A 10,301-nucleotide genomic window follows, 5' to 3' on the forward strand; every position below is an offset into this window, starting at 1 on the left:
GTGCCGGCCGCGCGAAGGCTGCTGGGTAGAGCGGACGCGCGCTTGCGGGCGCGGAGAGCAGAGGTTCACGGGAAGCAGGTCACGGCTGCCGCGACTCTGGGACTGTAAGAGCGCCATGAAGTGAAGGGCGAAGTCCCTGAAGTGCCTCAGGCTAGACTCTGTATTCCAAAGGGTGGGAAGGGGTCCTCCCTCCAAATAATCGGACAAAAAGGAATAGGGTTGGACATCGTTTCTAGATCCATCTGACTTGATTCCCATCAAATTAAGAATAAATAGCAGTGGAGTCGGCGCTGTGGCAGAGCGAGTTAAGCCACTGCCTGCGAGGCCAGCATCCCATAGGAGCACCAGTTCAAGTCCCAGCTGCTCCACTTCCAACCCAAGGCCCTGCTAATGCGCCTAAGAAAACAGCAGATACCACTCACGTCGGAGATCCAAATGGAGTTCCTGGCTCCTGGCTTCACTCTATCCTCTCTCTCACTCCCTCCCTCTTTCTGTAATTCTGCCTTTCAAATACATAAAACAAATAAAAGTAGTATACACAGGATGATCATATGTTAATAAAAATTATAAAAATAAAATTCTTGTCCTGTAAAATAAATAAATAAATAAAAGTAGTATACACAGAAATGAACCCTTAGAAAATGTAAGGACTTAGGCCATGTAGGTATGTGTTCACAGAGGATAATAGTCCATCAACAGTGTTGGTAAGATAAGTTATGAACCAACAGCCTAATATGTGGGTTTCCTCATTCTTTTCTTCGGATTGGAGATCTTCCATCCACTGGTTTACTCCCCAGATGGCCACAATGGCCAGGGCTGGGCCAGGCCAAAGCCAAGACCCAAGAGTTTCCTCCAGGTCTCCCACATGGGTGCAGAGGCCCAAGCACTCCAAACCAGCACCCATATGGGATGCCAGCATTGCAGACAGCGGCTTAACCTGCTGCACTATGACGCTGGCCCCAAATTTCTTGCATTTTAATGGCAATATTTCAAGCAACCTCTTATTCCAATGTTCATATTTGTATGGAGAGGAAAGTTCCCAAGAAAAGTAATCATTGGGGCTGGCACTGAGCATTGTGGGTAATGCTGCCACCTGCAGTGCTGGCATCCCATATGGGTGCCGGTTCAAGTCTGGCTGCTCCACTCCTGATCCAGCTCTCTGCTGTGGCCTGGGAAAGCAGTGGAAGATGGCCCAAGTCCTTGGGCCCCTGCACTTGCATGGGAGACTCAGAAGAAGCTTCTGGTTCCTGGCTTCAGATAGGCGCAGCTCCGGCCGTTGCGGCCAGTTGGGGAGTGAACTAGCAGATGGGAGACCTTCCCCCTCTGCCTCTTCCCCTCTGTAACTCTGTCTTTCAAATAAATAAATAAACCTTTAAAAAATCACTTGGCACCCTATAAATATATGCAATTTTATGTCAATTTAAAAAAGAACAAAACCTCTGGCACAGAATTTAGGTTCACCCTTCACCATTAGCTATCAATCCACCTTACCAGGTTTTCTTAATAGAAAAGTCGGCATTTTCCGTGCGCTAAAGACTGGTCTCCCACGTGGGTAGCAGGACTGAAGCACCTCAGCCGTCTCCCGCTGCCTCCCAGGATGGTCATCAGCAGGAAGCTGGTTCTGAAGGAGAGGCAGGACTAGAACCAGGCACATCCTAACTGCACTGGTCCGTATTTCTAAGACTTGTTTCCTAATCTGGATGGGCTGTCATTTACTTCACCCACACTAATCTACAAATACCGGATGGCTTTTCAGATCCGGGCTGTACAAACCAGCACACCTAACTTCTCCCCACCCCTAGTCCCACCTGGCTCCCGGACTCAGCAGCTCATCTGGGGGCTCCAGACGGGCACCTTCACCGGGTGGACGAACCTGGAAGCAGGGAACCGGGTTAAGGCAGCAGCAGCCACGGCCCTGGACAGCGATGGGGGCCGAGGCTAAGGGGTGCAGTGGGCGTAGATCAGTCTGTGCCTGCACAGCGGGTGGGGCGAAGGACGGATCCCTCGGCAGTCGGAAAGGCAGGCCCTGGGCACCCTGCGTGGCTCTCACGCCCCTGCCAATGCCACGCTGAGGCTCCCGCGCCCCTCTCTGGCCGCCACTTACTCCACCCGTCCAGGACCCTCCAGGACCGCGCGTCCTCCCTCGGTCCCTGAGCCCCGGGCCCACTACAGCCCTTCCTCCAACTCCTGCCTCGGGCTCCGCGTCTCGCTCGACCCACTTCACAGAGACCCCGCAGTGGCCCGGAGACATTGGCCGTCACGACGTCGGGTGAAGACGCCCCCAAATCCGAGGGTCCCCCAAGGTGGCGCTTCCTTCCGGGTAGGCGGGGGCGCAAGGTGCAGCCCGAGCTCCGGAGCCAAGCAGGCGGGCTTCTTGGCATGGCCTTGAGGGCTGGGACAGTCCTCTCCTCTCTCCACCCCCACCCCCGACCCAACTCCCTCCACACACCTCCCACCGCAGCCTCCCTCTGACCCCGCCCCTCCCGAAGCTCCGCCCAGGACGCCCTGCCGTTTCCTTGGTGACAGTACACCAACCTCAGCGCAGCCAATGAGGTCATCTCTCAGAATAGCCACGCAGGTGTCCAGGAACTGGACAGCTCCCGGCTAACGCGCCTGAGAATGCGATGGAGGATGACCCAAGTGCTTGGGACCCTGCACCCAGGGGGGAGATCAGATGAAGTTCCTGGCTCCTGGCTTTGGCCTGGCCTATTTGGAGAGTGAACCAGCAGATGCAAGATTCTCTCTCTCTCCCCTCCCCTCCCCTCCCTCCCAATCTCCCTCTGTCTCTCTCTCTGTAACTCTTCCTTTCATTGGATTTTTTTTTTTTTTTTGACAGGCAGAGTGGACAGTGAGAGAGAGAGACAGAGAGAAAGGTCTTCCTTTTGCCATTGGTTCTTAAGTCCAATGCCTTAACCACTCGGCCATCCTGGTGCAGGCATGTAACTCTGCCTTTCAAATAAATTTTTAAAAAAATTCACTATGGGGGTCAGCGCTGTGGCATAGATGCAGTGCTGGCATCTCATATGGGCGCCAGTTTGTGTCCTGGCTGCTCCACTTCTCATCCAGCTCTCTGCTGTGGCCTGGGAAAGCAGTAGAAGATGGTCCAAGTGCTTGGGCCCCTGCACCTGCGTGCGAGACCCAGAAGAAGCTCCTGGCTCCTGCTTTGTATCAGCGTAGCTCTGGCTGTTGCAGTCAACTGGGGAGTGAACTAGCAGATGGAAGACCTCTCTCAATCTCTCTCTCTCTCTCTCTCTCTCTCTCTCTCTCTCTGCCTCTCCTCTTTCTGGGTAACTCTTTCAAATAAGTAAATCTTAAAAAAAATTCACTGAACTGAGTCATGTTCCCACCACCTGCAAAATGCCATGCATAGATGTGTCCCTTTATTTGACACAGTATTTTTTTAAATATTTATTTTTTATTTATTTGAAAGACAAAGCTACAGAGAGGCAGAGGCAAAGAGAGAAGGAGAAAGTCTTCCATCTGCTGGTTCACTCTCCAAATGGCTGCAACGGCTGGAGCTGGGCCAATCCGAAGCCAGGAGCCAGGAGCTTCTTCTGTGTCTCCCACTCGAGTACAGGGGCCCAAGGACTTGGGCCATCTTTTACTGCTTTCCAAGGCCACATCAGAGAGCTGGATTGGAAGTGGAGCACCCAGGACACGAACTGGTGACCATATGGGATGCTGGTGCTGCAGGTGGTGGCTTTACCCGCTACGCCACAGTGCCAGCCCCCTCTTTACCACATTATATTAGAAAATATGTCCAGCGTCTTAGTGGAAAAGCCAAATCCTATGTTTAAAAAAAAATGAATCTGCATAATCTCACTTTTGAAGAATATGCTCTATTAATGACCTCTCTCTGGCATCTTTAAATTTAGCCTTTTGACCATTTTTTTTCAATATGCTGCTTGTCACAAGAAAAAATACCTTATGATGCCACTTGTTGGAGGTCCCTGCAGGAGTAAAATCTACGGAGACAGTAGAATGGAGGCTGGGCTGAAGACGGAGACAGGAAGATTTTTTTTTTTTTTTTTGACAGGCAGAGTGGACAGTGAGAGAGAGAGACAGAGAGAAAGGTCTTCCTTTGCTGTTGGTTCACCCTCCAATGGCCGCCCCAGCTGGCGCACCACGCTGATCCGATGGCAGGAGCCAGGTTTTAATAGGTGTAGAGTTTCAGTTTTGCAAGGTGAAGAGAATTTTGGAGACTGCAAATCTATATAGACTGATACTGAAAATGCAAATCCAGTCTTGTCCAAAACTCCAGGGGCAAAGCCTCAATCCCCTCAGCTAACTCTTCTGGCTGTGTGTGTGTGTGTATGTGTGTGTGTTTGCCCCTGTGTCTGGTGAGATTTCTCCAAAGACTGGTACCTCTTAAAATAAAATTAAATAAAAATAGAAAACGCTCAAGTAAGTGCCCTGTGTGACAACAGGAAATGCTCTCCCCGCCTGACCCTCGGTGCACCTGCCGGTGGCCTGGGCGCAGAAGGACCGCGGGGGAGAGAACCCGGATCCCCGGAGACCCCATCCCGGCCTCTCTCGGGCCAGCGGCGCTTCCCGAACGCGGCTCCCTAGGCGGCCCCGGGCAGCTCCTGGCCGGCTTCGTTTGCTTCTGCACAGGCCCCGGAGAACACGCGCCCGAGGCGCTGCGCCCAAACCTGGCTGCTGCAGACCCGCCTCTGCCGTGCGTGGGGGACCTCGTGGCGCAACGGTAGCGCGTCTGACTCCAGATCAGAAGGCTGCGTGTTCGAATCACGCCGGGGTCAGGACAGCGGTGCTTGCTGTTTTACGTTTTCCTCAGCCCCGAGGGAGTCATTTTCGTGAACACCTCGGCGAGGACGACGGGGAAGGCGAGCAAGAAAGACGGGCCAGGATCCTTGGAGTTGATAGCCTGGACATCGCTGGGACTGAGGACTCGGCCAGGGCTCCTCTCTCCCTTCGGTTCCTGCATCCGTTCTTCGCCGAACCTCAGCTTCACAAATAGCCTCTCGTGGTTATAAAAAAAAAAAAAAAAAAAAAAAAAAAAAAAGTAATAGGAGAAGGGGGGTGTCCGCCGAACGAGCCATCGCTCGCCGCGACGCGAAGGGACTCGAACGCGCAACCTGCGGGTGTCCGCACGGAAGCGCGGCCTCGCCCCTAGCCAGCCGCCGGCGGCTCCTCGCTCCGTGCGGGATCTTTAAGTTCCATCACGGCCGCGGTTGGGAGCTCCGCAGGTGTTTTGGAGGAATAACCCGCGCGCCCCGGCTCCCGCAGCCGCGACGCCAAGCGCCGCTGGCGGGGACACGCGGGGTCCTGGGGCTGAGCGCCCCCCGAGGGAGGTTCTACGCTCCCGGGAAGCCCCGATGCTCCACGGGCGCCCCCCTGCAGCCTCTCCCCACGGCATGCGCATTCCCGGGGCTGGCTCCCGCGTCGTCTTCCCGCGCACTCCAGGAGGCCCGGGATGTGGTGTGCGGCGGCCCGGAGAGGTCCCCCACCACGGTGTCCCGCAAGGAGCCGCGGGGGCACTGGGGTCCTTTCCTCCTCTTTAGAGCGAGTGGAAGAGCCGTCCATTTGCACAATCATAAGAATACACCCCCACACACGCACACACACACACGCGCGCGCGCGCACCTCTGGTTCTAGGAAGTGGGACTTGTCAGAGTAAGAGATGCACCAGGCCTCGGGCTCCCAAAGGGAGAGATTCCGGCCAATTGATATATCTGAAAGGGAGAGAGAGAGAGAGAGAGAGAGAGAGAGAAATGTATCCTTTTTGCTGGTTCACGCCCCCTATGTCCTGGAAGGCAATGAGGGTCTCCCACGCAGGTGGGAGGGACACCACCAGGTACACCCTCCACTATGTCCACCTGCCAGGGTCTGCATTAGCAGGAGAGACTGGAGTCGGCAGCCAGAGCTGGGTGTGGAACCTAGGTAGAGCAACGTGAGGCACCAGCATCTTAATTGCTAGGCTAAGTAGAGCTGTTCCCATTTACTTATTAAAAAAAAAAAAAATGTTTAAAGGCAGAGACAGATAGATAGGGACAGAAGCAGAATTCCCGACCTCTGGTGCACTCCCCCTAATGAGGGCACAGCCAGGACTGGAATTTGATTTATGCCTTTCACGTGGGTGGCAGGGACCCACCTACTTGAGCCATCGCCTGTTGCCGCCCAGGGTGCACGAGTAGGACACTGGAGATGGGAGTGAAGCTTGCACGCTGACCTAAGCACTCCAGTACGGGTGTGCCCCAAGGGATGGCTAAGCTACAGCACCAGATACCCCACCTCCACTTCCTTTCAAAACACAAGAAAGTATATCCCTTGAGTATTTTTACTAGCTCTTACATTTATCTGTGAATTAATCATTTGCTTATGTTTTCATCCTCCTAAATTTCTTAGAATTTTTGTTTTGTTTCCCTAAAGTCCAAAATATTTAGTCAGTGTATTTTTAACTTTCTTTCCAGACAATGAACATGTTTATAATATTATTTTTCTCTGTATATATCTTTGACCTTCTTTCATCAGTTTTAATATAAAAGACTCATATTTAATTTTTCTATTTAAAGGCAGAGAGAGAACAAGAGAGCAAGGGAGAGCGAATGTGTTCCCTTTCATTCCCCCAAAAGCCTGTAACATACTTGGAACCAAAAACTCAGCCAAAGTCTCCCCATAAATGGCAGGAACCCAAACTGAAGCCATTTCCTGCTGCCTTCCAAGGTCTGCATTGGTGGGAAGCTGGAATTGGGAACCAGGAAATGGACCCAGGCACTCCTACATAGAGTGGGGACATCTTAATTGCCATTAAAAAAGAGGGATTTATTTATTTATTTGAAAGGCAGAGTTACAAAGAGACATGAAGAGACAGAAAGAGAAAGAGATCTAGCCATTGGCTCACTCCCCAGATGGCCCCAACAGGCAGGCCTGGACCAGGTTGAAGTAGGAGCTGTGCCACAACACCAGCCCCAGTAAAATAAAACAAAACATAACGCTTTTGATCACCGTTGTAAAGTTTTGGGTTTTTTTTTCTGAATTTTTTAATCTAAAACATTCTATCACCTGTAAGAAATTATTATTTCTTTTTTAAATAAATACTTTTTTAAAGATATATATATTTGAAAGGCAGAGTTAGAGAGAGGCAGAGGCAGGAAAGAGAGAAAAGTCTTCCATCCGCTGGTTCACTCCCCAGATGGCCACAATGGCTGGAGCTGCACCTATCCGAAACCAGGAGCTTCTTCAAGGTTTGCTACATGGGTTCGGGAGCCCAAGGACTTGAGCCATCTTCTACTGCTTTCCTAGGTCATAGCAGAGAGCTGGATCAGAAGTGAAGCAGCCAGGACTTGAACTGGCGCCCATATGGGATGACAGCGCTGCAGACCATGGCTTTAACCTGCTGCACCACAGCGTCGGCCCTGGAAATGATTACTTCAAAAGCACTTGATAGCAAGCAATCTGTTGTATCCCATAATAACCATTACATGTGATTTACAACCTGGAAAATCCTTCTGAAAAAGAAAATAAATTCAAAAGAGTGAGGTAGGTAAAAGGTGGTATCTGTGTGGGAAGCAGATAAAACAGATTTCAAATAAGGCCCTGTTCTCCAACTCATTACAAAAAGCAGCATGAAATTATTTGTTACAAAGCATTCAAATAATTTTATCACAGTTATATATTTTTCACATTTAAATGTATTTGAATGACTGCCAAGCTATATGTAACTTATCACTAAATGAAAGGTCAAAGTTATATAAGAATTTTTATTTGATACAAAGATTTATTTATTTGAAAGGCAGAGTTGCAGAAAGTGGTATCTGGACCTGTTTATAAATGGAATTAGAAGAGGAGACAATCACGTATAAAAGAAGATAACCATGGAGAAATAAAGGGCTACTAAACAATGTCAGGACCCAGGCAAGACTGGGAATAATTAACTGTGGAATTGTGTGCACTTAACAGGGTATGTGCTTGGCACTTGACATGGTGATGCACCAAGGTATGTGGTATTAAAAAAAAAAAAGATTTATTTATGTATTTGAAAGTCAGTGTTGGGATCAGCACTGTGCACAGTGGGTTAAAGCCCTGGCCTGAAGCACCGGCATCCCATATGGGTGCTGGTTCTAGTCTCTGCTGCTCCACTTGCGATTCAGCTCTCTGCTATGGCCTGGGAAAGCCGTAGAAGATGGCCCAAGTCCTTGGGCCCCTGCACCTGCGTGGGAGATTCAGAAGAAGCTCCTGGCTCCTGGCTTTGGATCAGCGTAGCTCCGGCCATTGCAGCCATCTGGGGAGTGAACCAGCGTATGGAAGACTTTTCTCTCTGTCTCTACCTCTCTCTGTAACTCTTTCAAATAAATAAAATCAATCTTAAAAAAAAAAAAAAAAGTCACTTTAAAAAAAAAGTCAGTGTTAGAGAGAGAAGGAGAGAGAGAGAGAAAATTATCCATCTGCTGGTTCACTCCCCAGATGGTCACAATGGGGCAAAGCCAGGAGCTTCATCCCAGTCTCCCATGTGGGTGGCAGGGACCCCCAGCACTTGTGCCATCTTCCACTGCTTTCCCACGTAATAGCAGAGAGCTGGATCCGAAGAGGAGAAGCCAGGACATGAACCAGCACCCATGTGGGATGCTGGAATGGCAGGTGTGGATTTACCCACTAAGCCCCAAGGCCGGCCTCAAGGTAAGGGGTCTTTGAACCCACTGAATACACAGTGAAATGGGGAAGATGCATATTACACAACAGCAAAAATAAATGTATACTTATAAATTGTGATGTCTAGAGAGAAAGGCCATGTTTTTGTGACAAAATCAATTTGCATTAGAGGAGGTAGTCTTCTCTAAGAAATAACATTTGAACTGAAATTTGAAGGATGACTAGATAGATTCCAAGCAGTGGAAATGAATGTATGTATTAAGGGTATATGTAGTAAGTCTGGGATGTAGAAGATATTGTGTGATCTCAGTATATCCAATTATATGGTGGGGCCAGCGCTGTGGCATACTGGGTGGAGCCGCAGCCTGCGCTGCCAGCATCCCATATAGCCGCCATTTGGGAGACCCGGCTGCTCTACTTCCCATCCAGCTCTCTGCTGTGGCTTGGGAAAGTAGTAGAAGATGGCCCAAGTCCTTGGGCCCCTGCACCCGTGTTGGGGACCCGGAAGAAGCTCCTGGCTCCTGGCTTCAGATCAGCGCAGCTTGGCCATTACGGCCATTTGGGGAGTGAACCAACAGGTGGAGAATCTCTCTCTAACTCTGCCTTTAAAATAAATAAATAAATCTTAAAAAAAAAAAAAAAAGTATATGGAGACAGCACCAAACAATTCAAGGTTCACGCAGCCAGATAATGCAGGATCTTTTAATTTCTTAGCAAGGTTACATCTTACCCCCAGATAGCCAGCTGAAGAGCTCTGAGAAGTGATATGAACAGATTTAACTGAAAATTACTCAGTTATTTGAGAGACAGAGAGAACTCCATCTGCTGGTTCAAGAGCAACCCTTGGGGGTACCATGGGTTCCAGCCCATGTCTGCAGTTCTTCCGACACAGAGGGAAGAAGTACCTTTTGCCCGGTGGACCCTAACTCCCTTGGCTCAAGGAGAGGGGTCCTTGGGGGCTAATGTTAATTCCTGGTGCACACATGGCCGCGACTCAAAGCCAGTCTGCCTACTTGCTTCTTTCTCATGTCTAACCTCCCCCTCGGAACTCCTTCTTAGTCGTGTTCTTTCGTCTCCACTGGGGACAAGGGCGCCTCAACCCTGCTCTACTCAATAGAATACAGCAAGATCGTCACCAGCACGCGGGCCTGATTCTAGGGAACAATGGAGGGCTATTGGGGAAAACACTTTGCATCGCACACCTCTCTCTCCAGAATCAACAACCACACACTAGCATAATCTGGAACGTTCCAGTGACAGCCTCTCGTTTCATCCAAAAAGGGGCCCGACGCCCCCCGCCCCCCACGCCTGGCACCGGGGTCCCCGAGCCCTCTGGGAAGTGGAGTCTTTCCGCCAGGACCCCCGCGACCCGGCGCGCTCGCCGCCAAGTGCGCAGATGCGACTGCAGGCGAGCCTCGGGCTCGAGCCTTTTGTGTCCCCGCGCGCCGTGGGCCGGCACGCGGCCCTGCCCGCTCCTCCCGCGCCGCGTCCCCGCCGCCCGCGGACCCCGCCGCGCCGCACACGCCCAGGGGTAAGAGCACGCGGGGCCTGGCTGTGCGCGCGCGGCTCCGACTCCGGCGCCGGTCCCCTCGCGGGGGCTCGGCGCGCCCTCCCGGAGGAGACCTCCGAGGGGTCGCGCGGGGATTCTGGGTCCGGGTCTGAGCGAGGGGGCGGGGCAGCCGCTAAGGCCT

The 10,301-nt window shown here is 51.4% G+C and overlaps 1 non-coding gene across 1 annotated transcript; it reads left to right on the plus strand.

Annotated features, from left to right (window-relative positions):
* The first annotated feature begins 4,688 nt into the window (after positions 1 to 4,688).
* TRNAW-CCA (transfer RNA tryptophan (anticodon CCA)) lies at positions 4,689 to 4,760 on the plus strand. The gene has a single exon. It is a non-coding gene; the product is annotated as a tRNA-Trp (tRNA).
* The last annotated feature ends 5,541 nt before the right edge of the window (positions 4,761 to 10,301 follow it).

Source organism: Oryctolagus cuniculus, chromosome 19 (assembly GCF_051225735.1).
Source record: "Oryctolagus cuniculus isolate XC-2025 breed Fujian yellow rabbit chromosome 19, ASM5122573v1, whole genome shotgun sequence".
NCBI lineage: Eukaryota > Metazoa > Chordata > Mammalia > Lagomorpha > Leporidae > Oryctolagus > Oryctolagus cuniculus.